Raw genomic sequence first — 22,768 nt, 5'->3', positions numbered from 1 at the left:
CTCTGGCCTCATAGCTACTGTCTTAACTCTTACTCTGGCCTCATAGCTACTGTCTTAACTCTTACTCTGGCCTCATAGCTACTGTCTTAACTCTTTCTCTGATCTAATAGCTACTGTCTTAACTCTTTCTCTGGCCTAAAAGCTGCTGTCGTAACTCTTACTTTGGCCTCATAGCTACTGTCTTAACTCTTACTCTGGCCTAATGGTTAAGGTCTTGGACTCTTACTCTGGCCTAATAGCTACTGTTGTAACTCTTACTCTGGCCTAATAGCTACTGTCTTAACTCTTACTCTGGCCTAATGGTTAAGGTCTTGGACTCCTACTCTGGCCTCATAGCTACTGTCTTAACTCTTACTCTGGCCTCATAGCTACTGTCTTAACTCTTACTCTGGCCTCATAGCTACTGTCTTAACTCTTACTCTGGCCTCATAGCTACTGTCTTAACTCTTACTCTGGCCTAATAGCTACTGTCTTAACTCTTACTCTGGCCTCATAGCTACTGTCTTCACTCTTACTCTGGCCTAATGGTTAAGGTCTTGGACTCTTACTCTGGCCTCATAGCTACTGTCTTAACTCTTACTCTGGCCTAATAGCTACTGTCTTAACTCTTACTCTGGCCTAAAAGCTACTGTTTTAACTCTTACTCTGGCCTCATAGCTACTGTCTTAACTTTTACTCTGGCCTCATAGCTACTGTCTTAACTCTTACTCTGGCCTAATGTTTAAGGTCTTGGACTCTTACTCTGGCCTCATAGCTACTGTCTTAACTCTTACTCTGGCCTCATAGCTACTGTCTTAACTCTTACTCTGGCCTAATAGCTACTGTCTTAACTCTTACTCTGACCTAATAGCTACTGTCTTAACTCTTACTCTGGCCTCATAGCTACTGTCTTAACTCTTACTCTGGCCTAATGGTTAAGGTCTTGGACTCTTATTCTGGCCTATTAGATACTGTCTTAACTCTTACTCTGGCCTAATAGCTACTGTCTTAACTCTTACTCTGGCCTCATAGCTACCGTCTTAACTCTTACTCTGGCCTAATAGCTACTGTCTTAACTCTTACTCTGGCCTAATGGTTAAAGTCTTGGACTCTTACTCTGGCCTCATAGCTACTGTCTTAACTCTTACTCTGGCCTAATAGCTACTGTCTTAACTCTTACTCTGGCCTCATAGCTACTGTCTTAACTCTTACTCTGGCCTCATAGCTACTGTCTTAACTCTTACTCTGGCCTTATAGCTACTGTCTTAACTCTTACTCTGGCCTCATAGCTACTGTCTTAACTCTTACTCTGGCCTAATGGTTAAGGTCTTGGACTCTTCTTCTGGCCTAATAGCTACTGTCTTAACTCTTACTCTGGCCTCATAGCTACTGTCTTAACTCTTACTCTGGCCTAATAGCTACTGTCTTAACTCTTACTCTGGCCTCATAGCTACTGTCTTAACTCTTACTCTGGCCTAATGGTTAAGGTCTTTGTCTCTTACTCTGGCCTCATAGCTACTGTCTTAACTCTTACTCTGGCCTAATAGCTACTGTCTTAACTCTTACTCTGGCCTCATAGCTACTATCTTAACTCTTACTCTGGCCTCATAGCTACTGTCTTAACTCTTACTCTGGCCTCATAGCTACTGTCTTAACTCTTACTCTGGCCTAATAGCTACTGTCTTAACTCTTACTCTGGCCTCATAGCTACTGTCTTAACTCTTACTCTGGCCTAATGGTTAAGGTCTTTGACTCTTCTTCTGGCCTCATAGCTACTGTCTTAACGCTTACACTGGCCTCATAGCTACTGTCTTAACTCTTACTCTGGCCTCATAGCTACTATCTTAACTCTTACTCTGGCCTCATAGCTACTGTCTTACCTCTTACTCTGGCCTTATAGCTACTGTCTTAACTCTTACTCTGGCCTCATAGCTACTGTCTTAACTCTTACTCTGGCCTAATGGATAAGGTCTCGGACTCTTACTCTGGCCTCAAAGCTACTGTCTTAACTCTTACTCTGGCCTAATGGTTAAGGTCTTGGACTCTTACTCTGGCCTCATAGCTACTGTCTTAACTCTTACTCTGGCCTAATAGCTACTGTCTTAACTCTTACTCTGGCCTAATGGTTAAGGTCTTGGACTCTTACTCTGGCCTCATAGCTACTGTCTTAACTCTTACTCTGGCCTCATAGCTACTGTCTTAACTCTTACTCTGGCCTAATGGTTAAGGTCTTAGACTCTTACTCTGGCCTAATAGCTACTGTCTTAACTCTTACTCTGGCCTAATGGTTTAGGTCTTAGACTCTTACTCTGGCTTAATAGCTACTGTCTTAACTCTTACTCTGGCCTCATAGCTACTGTCTTAACTCTTACTCTGGCCTAATAGCTACTGTCTTAACTCTTACTCTGGCCTAATAGCTACTGTCTTAACTCTTACTCTGGCCTAATGGTTAAGGTCTTAGACTCTTACTCTGGCCTAATAGCTACTGTCTTAACTCTTACTCTGGCCTAATGGTTTAGGTCTTAGACTCTTACTCTGGCTTAATAGCTACTGTCTTAACTCTTACTCTGGCCTCATAGCTACTGTCTTAACTCTTACTCTGGCCTAATAGCTACTGTCTTAACTCTTACTCTGGCCTCATAGCTACTGTCTTAACTCTTACTCTGGCCTCATAGCTACTGTCTTAACTCTTACTCTGGCCTCATAGCTACTGTCTTAACTCATACTCTGGCCTAATGGTTAAGGTCTTGGACTCTTACTCGGGCCTCATAGCTACTGTCTTAACTCTTACTCTGGCCTCATAGCTACTGTCTTAACTCTTACTCTGGCGTAATAGCTACTGTCTTAACTCTTTCTCTGGCCTAATAGCTACTGTCTTAACTCTTACTCTGGCCTAATAGCTACTGTCTTAACTCTTACTCTGGCCTAATGGTTAAGGTCTTGGACTCTTACTCTGGCCTCATAGCTACTGTCTTAACTATTACTCTGGCCTCATAGCTACTGTCTTAACTCTTACTCTGGCCTAATGGTTAAGGTCTTGGACTCTTACTCTGGCCTCATAGCTACTGTCTTAACTCTTACTCTGGCCTCATAGCTACTGTCTTAACTCTTACTCTGGCCTAATGGTTAAGGTCTTGGACTCTTACTCTGGCCTCATAGCTACTGTCTTAACTCTTACTCTGGCCTCATAGCTACTGTCTTAACTCTTACTCTGGCCTAATGGTTAAGGTCTTGGACTCTTACTCTGGCCTAATAGCTACTGTCTTAACTCTTACTCTGGCCTCATAGCTACTGTCTTAACTCTTACTCTGGCCTCATAGCTACTGTCTTAACTCTTACTCTGGCCTAATGGATAAGGTCTTGGACTCTTACTCTGGCCTCAAAGCTACTGTCTTAACTCTTACTCTGGCCTAATGGTTAAGGTCTTGGACTCTTACTCTGGCCTCATAGCTACTGTCTTAACTCTTACTCTGGCCTCATAGCTACTGTCTTAACTCTTACTCTGGCCTAATAGCTACTGTCCTAACTCTTACTCTGGCCTAATGGTTAAGGTCTTGGACTCTTACTCTGGCCTCATAGCTACTGTCTTAACTCTTACTCTGGCCTAATGGTTAAGGTTTTAGACTCTTACTCTGGCCTAATAGCTACTGTCTTAACTCTTACTCTGGCCTAATGGTTTAGGTCTTAGACTCTTACTATGGCTTAATAGCTACTGTCTTAACTCTTACTCTGGCCTCATAGCTACTGTCTTAACTCTTACTCTGGCCTAATAGCTACTGTCTTAACTCTTACTCTGGCCTAATAGCTACTGTCTTAACTCTTACTCTGGCCTAATGGTTAAGGTCTTGGACTCCTACTCTTGCCTCATAGCTACTGTCTTAACTCTTACTCTGGCCTCATAGCTACTGTCTTAACTTTTACTCTGGCCTCATAGCTACTGTCTTAACTCTTACTCTGGCCTCATAGCTACTGTCTTAACTCTTACTCTGGCCTAATAGCTACTGTCTTAACTCTTACTCTGGCCTCATAGCTACTGTCTTAACTCTTACTCTGGCCTCATAGCTACTGTCTTAACTCTTACTCTGGCCTAATGGTTAAGGTCTTGGACTCTTACTCTGGCCTCATAGCTACTGTCTTAACTCTTACTCTGGCCTCATAGCTACTGTCTTAACTCTTACTCTGGCCTCATAGCTACTGTCTTAACTCTTCCTCTGGCCTAATGGTTAAGGTCTTGGACTCTTACTCTGGCCACATAGCTACAGTCTTAACTCTTACTCTGGCCTCATAGCTACTGTCTTAACTCTTACTCTGGCCTCATAGCTACTGTCTTAACTCTTACTCTGGCCTAATGGTTAAGGTCTTTGACTCTTACTCTGGCCTAATAGCTACTGTCTTAACTCTTACTCTGGCCTAATGGTTAAGGTCTTGGACTCTTACTCTGGCCTCGTAGCTACTGTCTTAACTCTTACTCTGGCCTCATAGCTACTGTCTTAACTCTTACTCTGGCCTCATAGCTACTGTCTTAACTCTTACTCTGGCCTAAGAGCTACTGTCTTAAGTCTTACTCTGGCCTAATAGCTACTGTCTTAACTCTTACTCTGGCCTCATAGCTACTGTCTTAACTCTTACTCTGGCATAATGGTTAAGGTCTTGGACTCTTAATCTGGCCTCATAGCTACTGTCTTAACTCTTACTCTGGCCTAATAGCTACTGTCTTAACTCTTACTCTGGCCTAATAGCTACTGTCTTAACTCTTACTCTGGCCTAATGGTTAAGGTCTTGGACTCCTACTCTTGCCTCATAGCTACTGTCTTAACTCTTACTCTGGCCTCATAGCTACTGTCTTAACTCTTACTCTGGCCTAATAGCTACTGTCTTAACTCTTACTCTGGCCTCATAGCTACTGTCTTAACTCTTACTCTGGCCTCATAGCTACTGTCTTAACTCTTACTCTGGCCTAATGGTTAAGGTCTTGGACTCTTACTCTCGCCTCATAGCTACTGTCTTAACTCTTACTCTGGCCTCATAGCTACTGTCTTAACTCTTACTCTGGCCTCATAGCTACTGTCTTAACTCTTCCTCTGGCCTAATGGTTAAGGTCTTGGACTCTTACTCTGGCCACATAGCTACAGTCTTAACTCTTACTCTGGCCTCATAGCTACTGTCTTAACTCTTACTCTGGCCTCATAGCTACTGTCTTAACTCTTACTCTGGCCTAATGGTTAAGGTCTTTGACTCTTACTCTGGCCTAATAGCTACTGTCTTAACTCTTACTCTGGCCTAATGGTTAAGGTCTTGGACTCTTACTCTGGCCTCGTAGCTACTGTCTTAACTCTTACTCTGGCCTCATAGCTACTGTCTTAACTCTTACTCTGGCCTCATAGCTACTGTCTTAACTCTTACTCTGGCCTAAGAGCTACTGTCTTAAGTCTTACTCTGGCCTAATAGCTACTGTCTTAACTCTTACTCTGGCCTCATAGCTACTGTCTTAACTCTTACTCTGGCATAATGGTTAAGGTCTTGGACTCTTAATCTGGCCTCATAGCTACTGTCTTAACTCTTACTCTGGCCTAATAGCTACTGTCTTAACTCTTACTCTGGCCTAATAGCTACTGTCTTAACTCTTACTCTGGCCTAATGGTTAAGGTCTTGGACTCCTACTCTTGCCTCATAGCTACTGTCTTAACTCTTACTCTGGCCTCATAGCTACTGTCTTAACTCTTACTCTGGCCTAATAGCTACTGTCTTACTCTGGCCTCATAGCTACTGTCTTAACTCTTACTCTGGCCTCATAGCTACTGTCTTAACTCTTACTCTGGCCTAATGGTTAAGGTCTTGGACTCTTACTCTCGCCTCATAGCTACTGTCTTAACTCTTACTCTGGCCTCATAGCTACTGTCTTAACTCTTACTCTGGCCTCATAGCTACTGTCTTAACTCTTCCTCTGGCCTAATGGTTAAGGTCTTGGACTCTTACTCTGGCCACATAGCTACAGTCTTAACTCTTACTCTGGCCTCCTAGCTACTGTCTTAACTCTTACTCTGGCCTCATAGCTACTGTCTTAACTCTTACTCTGGCCTAATGGTTAAGGTCTTGGACTCTTACTCTGGCCTCATAGCTACTGTCTTAACTCTTACTCTGGCCTAATAGCTACTGTCTTAACTCTTACTCTGGCCTAATAGCTACTGTCTTAACTCTTACTCTGGCCTAATGGTTAAGGTCTTGGACTCTTACTCTGGCCTCGTAGCTACTGTCTTAACTCTTACTCTGGCCTCATAGCTACTGTCTTAACTCTTACTCTGGCCTCATAGCTACTGTCTTAACTCTTACTCTGGCCTAAGAGCTACTGTCTTAAATCTTACTCTGGCCTAATAGCTACTGTCTTAACTCTTACTCTGGCCTCATAGCTACTGTCTTAACTCTTACTCTGGCATAATGGTTAAGGTCTTGGACTCTTGATCTGGCCTCATAGCTACTGTCTTAACTCTTACTCTGGCCTAATAGCTACTGTCTTAACTCTTACTCTTGCCTCATTGCTACTGTCTTAACTCTTACTCTGGCCTCATAGCTACTGTCTTAACTATTACTCTGGCCTACTAGCTACTGTCTTAACTCTTACTCTGGCCTAATGGTTAAGGTCTTGGACTCTTACTCTGGCCTCATAGCTACTGTCTTAACTCTTACACTGGCCTCATAGCTACTGTCTTAACTCTTACTCTGGCCTAATGGTTAAGGTCTTGGACTCTTACTCTGGCCTCATAGCTACGGTCTTAACTCTTACTCTGGCCTAATAGCTACTGTCTTAACTCTTAATCTGGCCTCATAGCTACTGTCTTAACTCTTACTCTGGCCTAATAGCTACTGTTTTAACTCTTACTCTGGCCTCATAGCTACTGTCTTAACTCTTACTCTGGACTCATAGCTACTGACTTAACTCTTACTCTGGCCTAATGGTTAAGGTCTTGGACTCTTACTCTGGCCTCATAGCTACTGTCTTAACTCTTACTCTGGCCTCATAGCTACTGTCTTAACTCTTACTCTGGCCTCATAGCTACTGTCTTAAATCTTACTCTGGCCTCATAGCTACTGTCTTAACTCTTACTCTGGCCTCATAGCTACTGTCTTAACTCTTACTCTGGCCTCATAGCTACTGTCTTAACTCTTACTCTGGACTAATGGTTAAGGTCTTGGACTCTTACTCTGGCCTCATAGCTACAGTCTTAACTCTTACTCTGGCCTCATAGCTACTGTCTTAACTCTTATTCTGGCCTCATAGCTACTGTCTTAACTCTTACTCTGGCCTAATGGTTAAGGTCTTGCACTCTTACTCTGGCCTCATAGCTACTGTCTTAACTCTTACTCTGGCCTAATGGTTAAGGTCTTGGACTCTTACTCTGGCCTTATAGCTACTGTCTTAACTCTTACTCTAGCCTCATAGCTACTGTCTTAACTCTTACTCTGGCCTAATAGCTACTGTCTTAACTCTTACTCTGGCCTAATGGTTAAGGTCTTGGACTCTTACTCTGGCCTCATAGCTACTGTCTTAACTCTTACTCTGGCCTAATGGTTAAGGTCTTAGACTCTTACTCTGGCTTAATAGCTACTGTCTTAACTCTTACTCTTGCCTCATAGCTACTGTCTTAACTCTTACTCTGGCCTAATAGCTACTGTCGTAACTCTTACTCTGGCCTAATAGCTACTGTCTTAACTCTTACTCTTGCCTCATAGCTACTGTCTTTGACTCCTACTCTGGCCTCATAGCTACTGTCTTAACTCTTACTCTGGCCTCATAGCTACTGTCTTAACTCTTACTCTGGCCTCATAGCTACTGTCTTAACTCTTACTCTGGCCTTATAGCTACTGTCTTAACTCTTACTCTGGCCTCATAGCTACTGTCTTAACTCTTACTCTGGCCTAATAGCTACTGTCTTAACTCTTACTCTGGCCTCATAGCTACTGTCTTAACTCTTACTCTGGCCTCATAGCTACTGTCTTAACTCTTACTCTGGCCTCATAGCTACTGTCTTAACTCTTACTCTGGCCTAATGGTTAAGGTCTTGGACTCTTACTCTGGCCTCATAGCTACTGTCTTAACTCTTACTCTGGCCTCATAGCTACTGTCTTAACTCTTACTCTGGCCTCATGGCTACTGTCTTAACTCTTCCTCTGGCCTAATGGTTAAGGTCTTGGACTCTTACTCTGGCCTCATAGCTACTGTCTTAACTCTTACTCTGGCCTAATGGTTAAGGTCTTGGACTCTTACTCTGGCCTCATAGCTACTGTCTTAACTCTTACTCTGGCCTCATAGCTACTGTCTTAACTCTTACTCTGGCCTAATAGCTACTGTCTTAACTCTTACTCTGGCCTAATGGTTAAGGTCTTAGACTCTTACTCTGGCCTAATAGCTACTGTCTTAACTCTTACTCTTGCCTCATAGCTACTGTCTTAACTCTTACTCTGGCCTAATAGCTACTGTCGTAACTCTTACTCTGGCCTAATAGCTACTGTCTTAACTCTTACTCTGGCCTAATGGTTAAGGTCTTTGACTCCTACTCTGGCCTCATAGCTACTGTTTTAACTCTTACTCTGGCCTCATAGCTACTGTCTTAACTCTTACTCTGGCCTCATAGCTACTGTCTTAACTCTTACTCTGGCCTTATAGCTACTGTCTTAACTCTTACTCTGGCCTCATAGCTACTGTCTTAACTCTTACTCTGGCCTAATAGCTACTGTCTTAACTCTTACTCTGGCCTCATAGCTACTGTCTTAACTCTTACTCTGGCCTCATAGCTACTGTCTTAACTCTTACTCTGGCCTCATAGCTACTGTCTTAACTCTTACTCTGGCCTAATGGTTAAGGTCTTGGACTCTTACTCTGGCCTCATAGCTACTGTCTTAACTCTTACTCTGGCCTCATAGCTACTGTCTTAACTCTTACTCTGGCCTCATGGCTACTGTCTTAACTCTTCCTCTGGCCTAATGGTTAAGGTCTTGGACTCTTACTCTGGCCTCATAGCTACTGTCTTAACTCTTACTCTGGCCTCATAGCTACTGTCTTAACTCTTACTCTGGCCTCATAGCTACTGTCTTAACTCTTACTCTGTCCTCATAGCTACTGTCTTAACTCCTACTCTGGCCTCATAGCTACTGTCTTAACTCTTACTCTGGCCTCATAGCTACTGTCTTAACTCTTACTCTGGCCTCATAGCTACTGTCTTAACTCTTTCTCTGATCTAATAGCTACTGTCTTAACTCTTTCTCTGGCCTAAAAGCTGCTGTCGTAACTCTTACTTTGGCCTCATAGCTACTGTCTTAACTCTTACTCTGGCCTAATGGTTAAGGTCTTGGACTCTTACTCTGGCCTAATAGCTACTGTTGTAACTCTTACTCTGGCCTAATAGCTACTGTCTTAACTCTTACTCTGGCCTAATGGTTAAGGTCTTGGACTCCTACTCTGGCCTCATAGCTACTGTCTTAACTCTTACTCTGGCCTCATAGCTACTGTCTTAACTCTTACTCTGGCCTCATAGCTACTGTCTTAACTCTTACTCTGGCCTCATAGCTACTGTCTTAACTCTTACTCTGGCCTAATAGCTACTGTCTTAACTCTTACTCTGGCCTCATAGCTACTGTCTTCACTCTTACTCTGGCCTAATGGTTAAGGTCTTGGACTCTTACTCTGGCCTCATAGCTACTGTCTTAACTCTTACTCTGGCCTAATAGCTACTGTCTTAACTCTTACTCTGGCCTAAAAGCTACTGTTTTAACTCTTACTCTGGCCTCATAGCTACTGTCTTAACTCTTACTCTGGCCTAATGGTTAAGGTCTTGGACTCTTATTCTGGCCTATTAGATACTGTCTTAACTCTTACTCTGGCCTAATAGCTACTGTCTTAACTCTTACTCTGGCCTCATAGCTACCGTCTTAACTCTTACTCTGGCCTAATAGCTACTGTCTTAACTCTTACTCTGGCCTAATAGCTACTGTCTTAACTCTTACTCTGGCCTCATAGCTACTGTCTTCACTCTTACTCTGGCCTAATGGTTAAGGTCTTGGACTCTTACTCTGGCCTCATAGCTACTGTCTTAACTCTTACTCTGGCCTCATAGCTACTGTCTTAACTCTTACTCTGGCCTAATAGCTACTGTCTTAACTCTTACTCTGACCTAATAGCTACTGTCTTAACTCTTACTCTGGCCTCATAGCTACTGTCTTAACTCTTACTCTGGCCTAATGGTTAAGGTCTTGGACTCTTATTCTGGCCTATTAGATACTGTCTTAACTCTTACTCTGGCCTAATAGCTACTGTCTTAACTCTTACTCTGGCCTCATAGCTACCGTCTTAACTCTTACTCTGGCCTAATAGCTACTGTCTTAACTCTTACTCTGGCCTAATGGTTAAAGTCTTGGACTCTTACTCTGGCCTCATAGCTACTGTCTTAACTCTTACTCTGGCCTAATAGCTACTGTCTTAACTCTTACTCTGGCCTCATAGCTACTGTCTTAACTCTTACTCTGGCCTCATAGCTACTGTCTTAACTCTTACTCTGGCCTTATAGCTACTGTCTTAACTCTTACTCTGGCCTCATAGCTACTGTCTTAACTCTTACTCTGGCCTAATGGTTAAGGTCTTGGACTCTTCTTCTGGCCTAATAGCTACTGTCTTAACTCTTACTCTGGCCTCATAGCTACTGTCTTAACTCTTACTCTGGCCTAATAGCTACTGTCTTAACTCTTACTCTGGCCTCATAGCTACTGTCTTAACTCTTACTCTGGCCTAATGGTTAAGGTCTTTGTCTCTTACTCTGGCCTCATAGCTACTGTCTTAACTCTTACTCTGGCCTAATAGCTACTGTCTTAACTCTTACTCTGGCCTCATAGCTACTATCTTAACTCTTACTCTGGCCTCATAGCTACTGTCTTAACTCTTACTCTGGCCTCATAGCTACTGTCTTAACTCTTACTCTGGCCTAATAGCTACTGTCTTAACTCTTACTCTGGCCTCATAGCTACTGTCTTAACTCTTACTCTGGCCTAATGGTTAAGGTCTTTGACTCTTCTTCTGGCCTCATAGCTACTGTCTTAACGCTTACACTGGCCTCATAGCTACTGTCTTAACTCTTACTCTGGCCTCATAGCTACTATCTTAACTCTTACTCTGGCCTCATAGCTACTGTCTTACCTCTTACTCTGGCCTTATAGCTACTGTCTTAACTCTTACTCTGGCCTCATAGCTACTGTCTTAACTCTTACTCTGGCCTAATGGATAAGGTCTCGGACTCTTACTCTGGCCTCAAAGCTACTGTCTTAACTCTTACTCTGGCCTAATGGTTAAGGTCTTGGACTCTTACTCTGGCCTCATAGCTACTGTCTTAACTCTTACTCTGGCCTAATAGCTACTGTCTTAACTCTTACTCTGGCCTAATGGTTAAGGTCTTGGACTCTTACTCTGGCCTCATAGCTACTGTCTTAACTCTTACTCTGGCCTCATAGCTACTGTCTTAACTCTTACTCTGGCCTAATGGTTAAGGTCTTAGACTCTTACTCTGGCCTAATAGCTACTGTCTTAACTCTTACTCTGGCCTAATGGTTTAGGTCTTAGACTCTTACTCTGGCTTAATAGCTACTGTCTTAACTCTTACTCTGGCCTCATAGCTACTGTCTTAACTCTTACTCTGGCCTAATAGCTACTGTCTTAACTCTTACTCTGGCCTAATAGCTACTGTCTTAACTCTTACTCTGGCCTAATGGTTAAGGTCTTAGACTCTTACTCTGGCCTAATAGCTACTGTCTTAACTCTTACTCTGGCCTAATGGTTTAGGTCTTAGACTCTTACTCTGGCTTAATAGCTACTGTCTTAACTCTTACTCTGGCCTCATAGCTACTGTCTTAACTCTTACTCTGGCCTAATAGCTACTGTCTTAACTCTTACTCTGGCCTCATAGCTACTGTCTTAACTCTTACTCTGGCCTCATAGCTACTGTCTTAACTCTTACTCTGGCCTCATAGCTACTGTCTTAACTCATACTCTGGCCTAATGGTTAAGGTCTTGGACTCTTACTCGGGCCTCATAGCTACTGTCTTAACTCTTACTCTGGCCTCATAGCTACTGTCTTAACTCTTACTCTGGCGTAATAGCTACTGTCTTAACTCTTTCTCTGGCCTAATAGCTACTGTCTTAACTCTTACTCTGGCCTAATAGCTACTGTCTTAACTCTTACTCTGGCCTAATGGTTAAGGTCTTGGACTCTTACTCTGGCCTCATAGCTACTGTCTTAACTATTACTCTGGCCTCATAGCTACTGTCTTAACTCTTACTCTGGCCTAATGGTTAAGGTCTTGGACTCTTACTCTGGCCTCATAGCTACTGTCTTAACTCTTACTCTGGCCTCATAGCTACTGTCTTAACTCTTACTCTGGCCTAATGGTTAAGGTCTTGGAATCTTACTCTGGCCTCATAGCTACTGTCTTAACTCTTACTCTGGCCTCATAGCTACTGTCTTAACTCTTACTCTGGCCTAATGGTTAAGGTCTTGGACTCTTACTCTGGCCTAATAGCTACTGTCTTAACTCTTACTCTGGCCTCATAGCTACTGTCTTAACTCTTACTCTGGCCTCATAGCTACTGTCTTAACTCTTACTCTGGCCTAATGGATAAGGTCTTGGACTCTTACTCTGGCCTCAAAGCTACTGTCTTAACTCTTACTCTGGCCTAATGGTTAAGGTCTTGGACTCTTACTCTGGCCTCATAGCTACTGTCTTAACTCTTACTCTGGCCTAATAGCTACTGTCCTAACTCTTACTCTGGCCTAATGGTTAAGGTCTTGGACTCTTACTCTGGCCTCATAGCTACTGTCTTAACTCTTACTCTGGCCTAATGGTTAAGGTCTTAGACTCTTACTCTGGCCTAATAGCTACTGTCTTAACTCTTACTCTGGCCTAATGGTTTAGGTCTTAGACTCTTACTATGGCTTAATAGCTACTGTCTTAACTCTTACTCTGGCCTCATAGCTACTGTCTTAACTCTTACTCTGGCCTAATAGCTACTGTCTTAACTCTTACTCTGGCCTAATAGCTACTGTCTTAACTCTTACTCTGGCCTAATGGTTAAGGTCTTGGACTCCTACTCTTGCCTCATAGCTACTGTCTTAACTCTTACTCTGGCCTCATAGCTACTGTCTTAACTTTTACTCTGGCCTCATAGCTACTGTCTTAACTCTTACTCTGGCCTCATAGCTACTGTCTTAACTCTTACTCTGGCCTAATAGCTACTGTCTTAACTCTTACTCTGGCCTCATAGCTACTGTCTTAACTCTTACTCTGGCCTCATAGCTACTGTCTTAACTCTTACTCTGGCCTAATGGTTAAGGTCTTGGACTCTTACTCTGGCCTCATAGCTACTGTCTTAACTCTTACTCTGGCCTCATAGCTACTGTCTTAACTCTTACTCTGGCCTCATAGCTACTGTCTTAACTCTTCCTCTGGCCTAATGGTTAAGGTCTTGGACTCTTACTCTGGCCACATAGCTACAGTCTTAACTCTTACTCTGGCCTCATAGCTACTGTCTTAACTCTTACTCTGGCCTCATAGCTACTGTCTTAACTCTTACTCTGGCCTAATGGTTAAGGTCTTTGACTCTTACTCTGGCCTAATAGCTACTGTCTTAACTCTTACTCTGGCCTAATGGTTAAGGTCTTGGACTCTTACTCTGGCCTCGTAGCTACTGTCTTAACTCTTACTCTGGCCTCATAGCTACTGTCTTAACTCTTACTCTGGCCTCATAGCTACTGTCTTAACTCTTACTCTGGCCTAAGAGCTACTGTCTTAAGTCTTACTCTGGCCTAATAGCTACTGTCTTAACTCTTACTCTGGCCTCATAGCTACTGTCTTAACTCTTACTCTGGCATAATGGTTAAGGTCTTGGACTCTTAATCTGGCCTCATAGCTACTGTCTTAACTCTTACTCTGGCCTAATAGCTACTGTCTTAACTCTTACTCTGGCCTAATAGCTACTGTCTTAACTCTTACTCTGGCCTAATGGTTAAGGTCTTGGACTCCTACTCTTGCCTCATAGCTACTGTCTTAACTCTTACTCTGGCCTCATAGCTACTGTCTTAACTCTTACTCTGGCCTAATAGCTACTGTCTTAACTCTTACTCTGGCCTCATAGCTACTGTCTTAACTCTTACTCTGGCCTCATAGCTACTGTCTTAACTCTTACTCTGGCCTAATGGTTAAGGTCTTGGACTCTTACTCTCGCCTCATAGCTACTGTCTTAACTCTTACTCTGGCCTCATAGCTACTGTCTTAACTCTTACTCTGGCCTCATAGCTACTGTCTTAACTCTTCCTCTGGCCTAATGGTTAAGGTCTTGGACTCTTACTCTGGCCACATAGCTACAGTCTTAACTCTTACTCTGGCCTCCTAGCTACTGTCTTAACTCTTACTCTGGCCTCATAGCTACTGTCTTAACTCTTACTCTGGCCTAATGGTTAAGGTCTTGGACTCTTACTCTGGCCTCATAGCTACTGTCTTAACTCTTACTCTGGCCTAATAGCTACTGTCTTAACTCTTACTCTGGCCTAATAGCTACTGTCTTAACTCTTACTCTGGCCTAATGGTTAAGGTCTTGGACTCTTACTCTGGCCTCGTAGCTACTGTCTTAACTCTTACTCTGGCCTCATAGCTACTGTCTTAACTCTTACTCTGGCCTCATAGCTACTGTCTTAACTCTTACTCTGGCCTAAGAGCTACTGTCTTAAATCTTACTCTGGCCTAATAGCTACTGTCTTAACTCTTACTCTGGCCTCATAGCTACTGTCTTAACTCTTACTCTGGCATAATGGTTAAGGTCTTGGACTCTTGATCTGGCCTCATAGCTACTGTCTTAACTCTTACTCTGGCCTAATAGCTACTGTCTTAACTCTTACTCTTGCCTCATAGCTACTGTCTTAACTCTTACTCTGGCCTCATAGCTACTGTCTTAACTATTACTCTGGCCTACTAGCTACTGTCTTAACTCTTACTCTGGCCTAATGGTTAAGGTCTTGGACTCTTACTCTGGCCTCATAGCTACTGTCTTAACTCTTACACTGGCCTCATAGCTACTGTCTTAACTCTTACTCTGGCCTAATGGTTAAGGTCTTGGACTCTTACTCTGGCCTCATAGCTACGGTCTTAACTCTTACTCTGGCCTAATAGCTACTGTCTTAACTCTTACTCTGGCCTCATAGCTACTGTCTTAACTCTTACTCTGGCCTAATAGCTACTGTTTTAACTCTTACTCTGGCCTCATAGCTACTGTCTTAACTCTTACTCTGGACTCATAGCTACTGACTTATCTCTTACTCTGGCCTAATGGTTAAGGTCTTGGACTCTTACTCTGGCCTCATAGCTACTGTCTTAACTCTTACTCTGGCCTCATAGCTACTCTCTTAACTCTTACTCTGGCCTCATAGCTACTGTCTTAAATCTTACTCTGGCCTCATAGCTACTGTCTTAACTCTTACTCTGGCCTCATAGCTACTGTCTTAACTCTTACTCTGGCCTAATAGCTACTGTCTTAACTCTTACTCTGGCCTCATAGCTACTGTCTTAACTCTTACTCTGGCCTCATAGCTACTGTCTTAACTCTTACTCTGGACTAATGGTTAAGGTCTTGGACTCTTACTCTGGCCTCATAGCTACAGTCTTAACTCTTACTCTGGCCTCATAGCTACTGTCTTAACTCTTATTCTGGCCTCATAGCTACTGTCTTAACTCTTACTCTGGCCTAATGGTTAAGGTCTTGCACTCTTACTCTGGCCTCATAGCTACTGTCTTAACTCTTACTCTGGCCTAATGGTTAAGGTCTTGGACTCTTACTCTGGCCTTATAGCTACTGTCTTAACTCTTACTCTAGCCTCATAGCTACTGTCTTAACTCTTACTCTGGCCTAATAGCTACTGTCTTAACTCTTACTCTGGCCTAATGGTTAAGGTCTTGGACTCTTACTCTGGCCTCATAGCTACTGTCTTAACTCTTACTCTGGCCTAATGGTTAAGGTCTTAGACTCTTACTCTGGCCTAATAGCTACTGTCTTAACTCTTACTCTTGCCTCATAGCTACTGTCTTAACTCTTACTCTGGCCTAATAGCTACTGTCGTAACTCTTACTCTGGCCTAATAGCTACTGTCTTAACTCTTACTCTTGCCTCATAGCTACTGTCTTTGACTCCTACTCTGGCCTCATAGCTACTGTCTTAACTCTTACTCTGGCCTCATAGCTACTGTCTTAACTCTTACTCTGGCCTCATAGCTACTGTCTTAACTCTTACTCTGGCCTCATAGCTACTGTCTTAACTCTTACTCTGGCCTAATAGCTACTGTCTTAACTCTTACTCTGGCCTCATAGCTACTGTCTTAACTCTTACTCTGGCCTCATAGCTACTGTCTTAACTCTTACTCTGGCCTCATAGCTACTGTCTTAACTCTTACTCTGGCCTAATGGTTAAGGTCTTGGACTCTTACTCTGGCCTCATAGCTACTGTCTTAACTCCTACTCTGGCCTCATAGCTACTGTCTTAACTCTTACTCTGGCCTCATGGCTACTGTCTTAACTCTTCCTCTGGCCTAATGGTTAAGGTCTTGGACTCTTACTCTGGCCTCATAGCTACTGTCTTAACTCTTACTCTGGCCTAATGGTTAAGGTCTTGGACTCTTACTCTGGCCTCATAGCTACTGTCTTAACTCTTACTCTGGCCTCATAGCTACTGTCTTAACTCTTACTCTGGCCTAATAGCTACTATCTTAACTCTTACTCTGGCCTAATGGTTAAGGTCTTAGACTCTTACTCTGGCCTAATAGCTACTGTCTTAACTCTTACTCTTGCCTCATAGCTACTGTCTTAACTCTTACTCTGGCCTAATAGCTACTGTCGTAACTCTTACTCTGGCCTAATAGCTACTGTCTTAACTCTTACTCTGGCCTAATGGTTAAGGTCTTTGACTCCTACTCTGGCCTCATAGCTACTGTTTTAACTCTTACTCTGGCCTCATAGCTACTGTCTTAACTCTTACTCTGGCCTCATAGCTACTGTCTTAACTCTTACTCTGGCCTTATAGCTACTGTCTTAACTCTTACTCTGGCCTCATAGCTACTGTCTTAACTCTTACTCTGGCCTAATAGCTACTGTCTTAACTCTTACTCTGGCCTCATAGCTACTGTCTTAACTCTTACTCTGGCCTCATAGCTACTGTCTTAACTCTTACTCTGGCCTCATAGCTACTGTCTTAACTCTTACTCTGGCCTAATGGTTAAGGTCTTGGACTCTTACTCTGGCCTCATAGCTACTGTCTTAACTCTTACTCTGGCCTCATAGCTACTGTCTTAACTCTTACTCTGGCCTCATGGCTACTGTCTTAACTCTTCCTCTGGCCTAATGGTTAAGGTCTTGGACTCTTACTCTGGCCTCATAGCTACTGTCTTAACTCTTACTCTGGCCTCATAGCTACTGTCTTAACTCTTACTCTGGTCTCATAGCTACTGTCTTAACTCTTACTCTGTCCTCATAGCTACTGTCTTAACTCCTACTCTGGCCTCATAGCTACTGTCTTAACTCTTACTCTGGCCTCATAGCTACTGTCTTAACTCTTACTCTGGCCTCATAGCTACTGTCTTAACTCTTTCTCTGATCTAATAGCTACTGTCTTAACTCTTCTTCTGGCCTAATAGCTGCTGTCGTAACTCTTACTTTGGCCTCATAGCTACTGTCTTAACTCTTACTCTGGCCTAATGGTTAAGGTCTTGGACTCTTACTCTGGCCACATAGCTACAGTCTTAACTCTTACTCTGGCCTCATAGCTACTGTCTTAACTCTTACTCTGGCCTCATAGCTACTGTCTTAACTCTTACTCTGGCCTAATGGTTAAGGTCTTTGACTCTTACTCTGGCCTAATAGCTACTGTCTTAACTCTTACTCTGGCCTAATGGTTAAGGTCTTGGACTCTTACTCTGGCCTCGTAGCTACTGTCTTAACTCTTACTCTGGCCTCATAGCTACTGTCTTAACTCTTACTCTGGCCTCATAGCTACTGTCTTAACTCTTACTCTGGCCTAAGAGCTACTGTCTTAAGTCTTACTCTGGCCTAATAGCTACTGTCTTAACTCTTACTCTGGCCTCATAGCTACTGTCTTAACTCTTACTCTGGCATAATGGTTAAGGTCTTGGACTCTTAATCTGGCCTCATAGCTACTGTCTTAACTCTTACTCTGGCCTAATAGCTACTGTCTTAACTCTTACTCTGGCCTAATAGCTACTGTCTTAACTCTTACTCTGGCCTAATGGTTAAGGTCTTGGACTCCTACTCTTGCCTCATAGCTACTGTCTTAACTCTTACTCTGGCCTCATAGCTACTGTCTTAACTCTTACTCTGGCCTAATAGCTACTGTCTTAACTCTTACTCTGGCCTCATAGCTACTGTCTTAACTCTTACTCTGGCCTCATAGCTACTGTCTTAACTCTTACTCTGGCCTAATGGTTAAGGTCTTGGACTCTTACTCTCGCCTCATAGCTACTGTCTTAACTCTTACTCTGGCCTCATAGCTACTGTCTTAACTCTTCCTCTGGCCTAATGGTTAAGGTCTTGGACTCTTACTCTGGCCACATAGCTACAGTCTTAACTCTTACTCTGGCCTCCTAGCTACTGTCTTAACTCTTACTCTGGCCTCATAGCTACTGTCTTAACTCTTACTCTGGCCTAATGGTTAAGGTCTTGGACTCTTACTCTGGCCTCATAGCTACTGTCTTAACTCTTACTCTGGCCTAATAGCTACTGTCTTAACTCTTACTCTGGCCTAATAGCTACTGTCTTAACTCTTACTCTGGCCTAATGGTTAAGGTCTTGGACTCTTACTCTGGCCTCGTAGCTACTGTCTTAACTCTTACTCTGGCCTCATAGCTACTGTCTTAACTCTTACTCTGGCCTCATAGCTACTGTCTTAACTCTTACTCTGGCCTAAGAGCTACTGTCTTAAATCTTACTCTGGCCTAATAGCTACTGTCTTAACTCTTACTCTGGCCTCATAGCTACTGTCTTAACTCTTACTCTGGCATAATGGTTAAGGTCTTGGACTCTTGATCTGGCCTCATAGCTACTGTCTTAACTCTTACTCTGGCCTAATAGCTACTGTCTTAACTCTTACTCTTGCCTCATAGCTACTGTCTTAACTCTTACTCTGGCCTCATAGCTACTGTCTTAACTATTACTCTGGCCTACTAGCTACTGTCTTAACTCTTACTCTGGCCTAATGGTTAAGGTCTTGGACTCTTACTCTGGCCTCATAGCTACTGTCTTAACTCTTACACTGGCCTCATAGCTACTGTCTTAACTCTTACTCTGGCCTAATGGTTAAGGTCTTGGACTCTTACTCTGGCCTCATAGCTACGGTCTTAACTCTTACTCTGGCCTAATAGCTACTGTCTTAACTCTTACTCTGGCCTCATAGCTACTGTCTTAACTCTTACTCTGGCCTAATAGCTACTGTTTTAACTCTTACTCTGGCCTCATAGCTACTGTCTTAACTCTTACTCTGGACTCATAGCTACTGACTTAACTCTTACTCTGGCCTAATGGTTAAGGTCTTGGACTCTTACTCTGGCCTCATAGCTACTGTCTTAACTCTTACTCTGGCCTCATAGCTACTGTCTTAACTCTTACTCTGGCCTCATAGCTACTGTCTTAAATCTTACTCTGGCCTCATAGCTACTGTCTTAACTCTTACTCTGGCCTCATAGCTACTGTCTTAACTCTTACTCTGGCCTAATAGCTACTGTCTTAACTCTTACTCTGGCCTCATAGCTACTGTCTTAACTCTTACTCTGGCCTCATAGCTACTGTCTTAACTCTTACTCTGGACTAATGGTTAAGGTCTTGGACTCTTACTCTGGCCTCATAGCTACAGTCTTAACTCTTACTCTGGCCTCATAGCTACTGTCTTAACTCTTATTCTGGCCTCATAGCTACTGTCTTAACTCTTACTCTGGCCTAATGGTTAAGGTCTTGCACTCTTACTCTGGCCTCATAGCTACTGTCTTAACTCTTACTCTGGCCTAATGGTTAAGGTCTTGGACTCTTACTCTGGCCTTATAGCTACTGTCTTAACTCTTACTCTAGCCTCATAGCTACTGTCTTAACTCTTACTCTGGCCTAATAGCTACTGTCTTAACTCTTACTCTGGCCTAATGGTTAAGGTATTGGACTCTTACTCTGGCCTCATAGCTACTGTCTTAACTCTTACTCTGGCCTAATGGTTAAGGTCTTAGACTCTTACTCTGGCCTAATAGCTACTGTCTTAACTCTTACTCTTGCCTCATAGCTACTGTCTTAACTCTTACTCTGGCCTAATAGCTACTGTCGTAACTCTTACTCTGGCCTAATAGCTACTGTCTTAACTCTTACTCTTGCCTCATAGCTACTGTCTTTGACTCCTACTCTGGCCTCATAGCTACTGTCTTAACTCTTACTCTGGCCTCATAGCTACTGTCTTAACTCTTACTCTGGCCTCATAGCTACTGTCTTAACTCTTACTCTGGCCTTATAGCTACTGTCTTAACTCTTACTCTGGCCTCATAGCTACTGTCTTAACTCTTACTCTGGCCTAATAGCTACTGTCTTAACTCTTACTCTGGCCTCATAGCTACTGTCTTAACTCTTACTCTGGCCTCATAGCTACTGTCTTAACTCTTACTCTGGCCTCATAGCTACTGTCTTAACTCTTACTCTGGCCTAATGGTTAAGGTCTTGGACTCTTACTCTGGCCTCATAGCTACTGTCTTAACTCTTACTCTGGCCTCATAGCTACTGTCTTAACTCTTACTCTGGCCTCATGGCTACTGTCTTAACTCTTCCTCTGGCCTAATGGTTAAGGTCTTGGACTCTTACTCTGGCCTCATAGCTACTGTCTTAACTCTTACTCTGGCCTAATGGTTAAGGTCTTGGACTCTTACTCTGGCCTCATAGCTACTGTCTTAACTCTTACTCTGGCCTAATAGCTACTGTCTTAACTCTTACTCTGGCCTAATGGTTAAGGTCTTAGACTCTTACTCTGGCCTAATAGCTACTGTCTTAACTCTTACTCTTGTCTCATAGCTACTGTCTTAACTCTTACTCTGGCCTAATAGCTACTGTCGTAACTCTTACTCTGGCCTAATAGCTACTGTCTTAACTCTTACTCTGGCCTAATGGTTAAGGTCTTTGACTCCTACTCTGGCCTCATAGCTACTGTTTTAACTCTTACTCTGGCCTCATAGCTACTGTCTTAACTCTTACTCTGGCCTCATAGCTACTGTCTTAACTCTTACTCTGGCCTTATAGCTACTGTCTTAACTCTTACTCTGGCCTCATAGCTACTGTCTTAACTCTTACTCTGGCCTAATAGCTACTGTCTTAACTCTTACTCTGGCCTCATAGCTACTGTCTTAACTCTTACTCTGGCCTCATAGCTACTGTCTTAACTCTTACTCTGGCCTCATAGCTACTGTCTTAACTCTTACTCTGGCCTAATGGTTAAGGTCTTGGACTCTTACTCTGGCCTCATAGCTACTGTCTTAACTCTTACTCTGGCCTCATAGCTACTGTCTTAACTCTTACTCTGGCCTCATGGCTACTGTCTTAACTCTTCCTCTGGCCTAATGGTTAAGGTCTTGGACTCTTACTCTGGCCTCATAGCTACTGTCTTAACTCTTACTCTGGCCTCATAGCTACTGTCTTAACTCTTACTCTGGCCTCATAGCTACTGTCTTAACTCTTACTCTGTCCTCATAGCTACTGTCTTAACTCCTACTCTGGCCTCATAGCTACTGTCTTAACTCTTACTCTGGCCTCATAGCTACTGTCTTAACTCTTACTCTGGCCTCATAGCTACTGTCTTAACTCTTTCTCTGATCTAATAGCTACTGTCTTAACTCTTCTTCTGGCCTAATAGCTGCTGTCGTAACTCTTACTTTGGCCTCATAGCTACTGTCTTAACTCTTACTCTGGCCTAATGGTTAAGGTCTTGGACTCTTACTCTGGCCTAATAGCTACTGTTGTAACTCTTACTCTGGCCTAATAGCTACTGTCTTAACTCTTACTCTGGCCTAATGGTTAAGGTCTTGGACTCCTACTCTGGCCTCATAGCTACTGTCTTAACTCTTACTCTGGCCTCATAGCTACTGTCTTAACTCTTACTCTGGCCTCATAGCTACTGTCTTAACTCTTACTCTGGCCTCATAGCTACTGTCTTAACTCTTACTCTGGCCTAATAGCTACTGTCTTAACTCTTACTCTGGCCTCACAGCTACTGTCTTAACTCTTACTCTGGCCTCATAGCTACTGTCTTAACTCTTACTCTGGCCTAATGGTTAAGGTCTTGGACTCTTACTCTGGCCTCATAGCTACTGTCTTAACTCTTACTCTGGCCTCATAGCTACTGTCTTAACTCTTACTCTGGCCTCATGGCTACTGTCTTAACTCTTCCCCTGGCCTAATGGTTAAGGTATTGGACTCCTACTCTGGCCTCATAGCTACTGTCTTAACTCTTACTCTGGCCTCATAGCTACTGTCTTAACTCTTACTCTGGCCTCATAGCTACTGTCATAACTCTTACTCTGGCCTCATAGCTACTGTCTTAACTCTTACTCTGGCCTAATGGTTAAGGTCTTGGACTCTTACTCTGGCCTCATAGCTACTGTCTTAACTCTTACTCTGGCCTCATAGATACTGTCTTAACTCTTACTCTGGCCTCATAGCTACTGTCTTAACTCTTTCTCTG

This window comes from Triturus cristatus, chromosome 10 (assembly GCF_964204655.1).
Source record: "Triturus cristatus chromosome 10, aTriCri1.1, whole genome shotgun sequence".
Classification (NCBI taxonomy): domain Eukaryota; kingdom Metazoa; phylum Chordata; class Amphibia; order Caudata; family Salamandridae; genus Triturus; species Triturus cristatus.
This window is presented reverse-complemented; position numbering follows the sequence as displayed.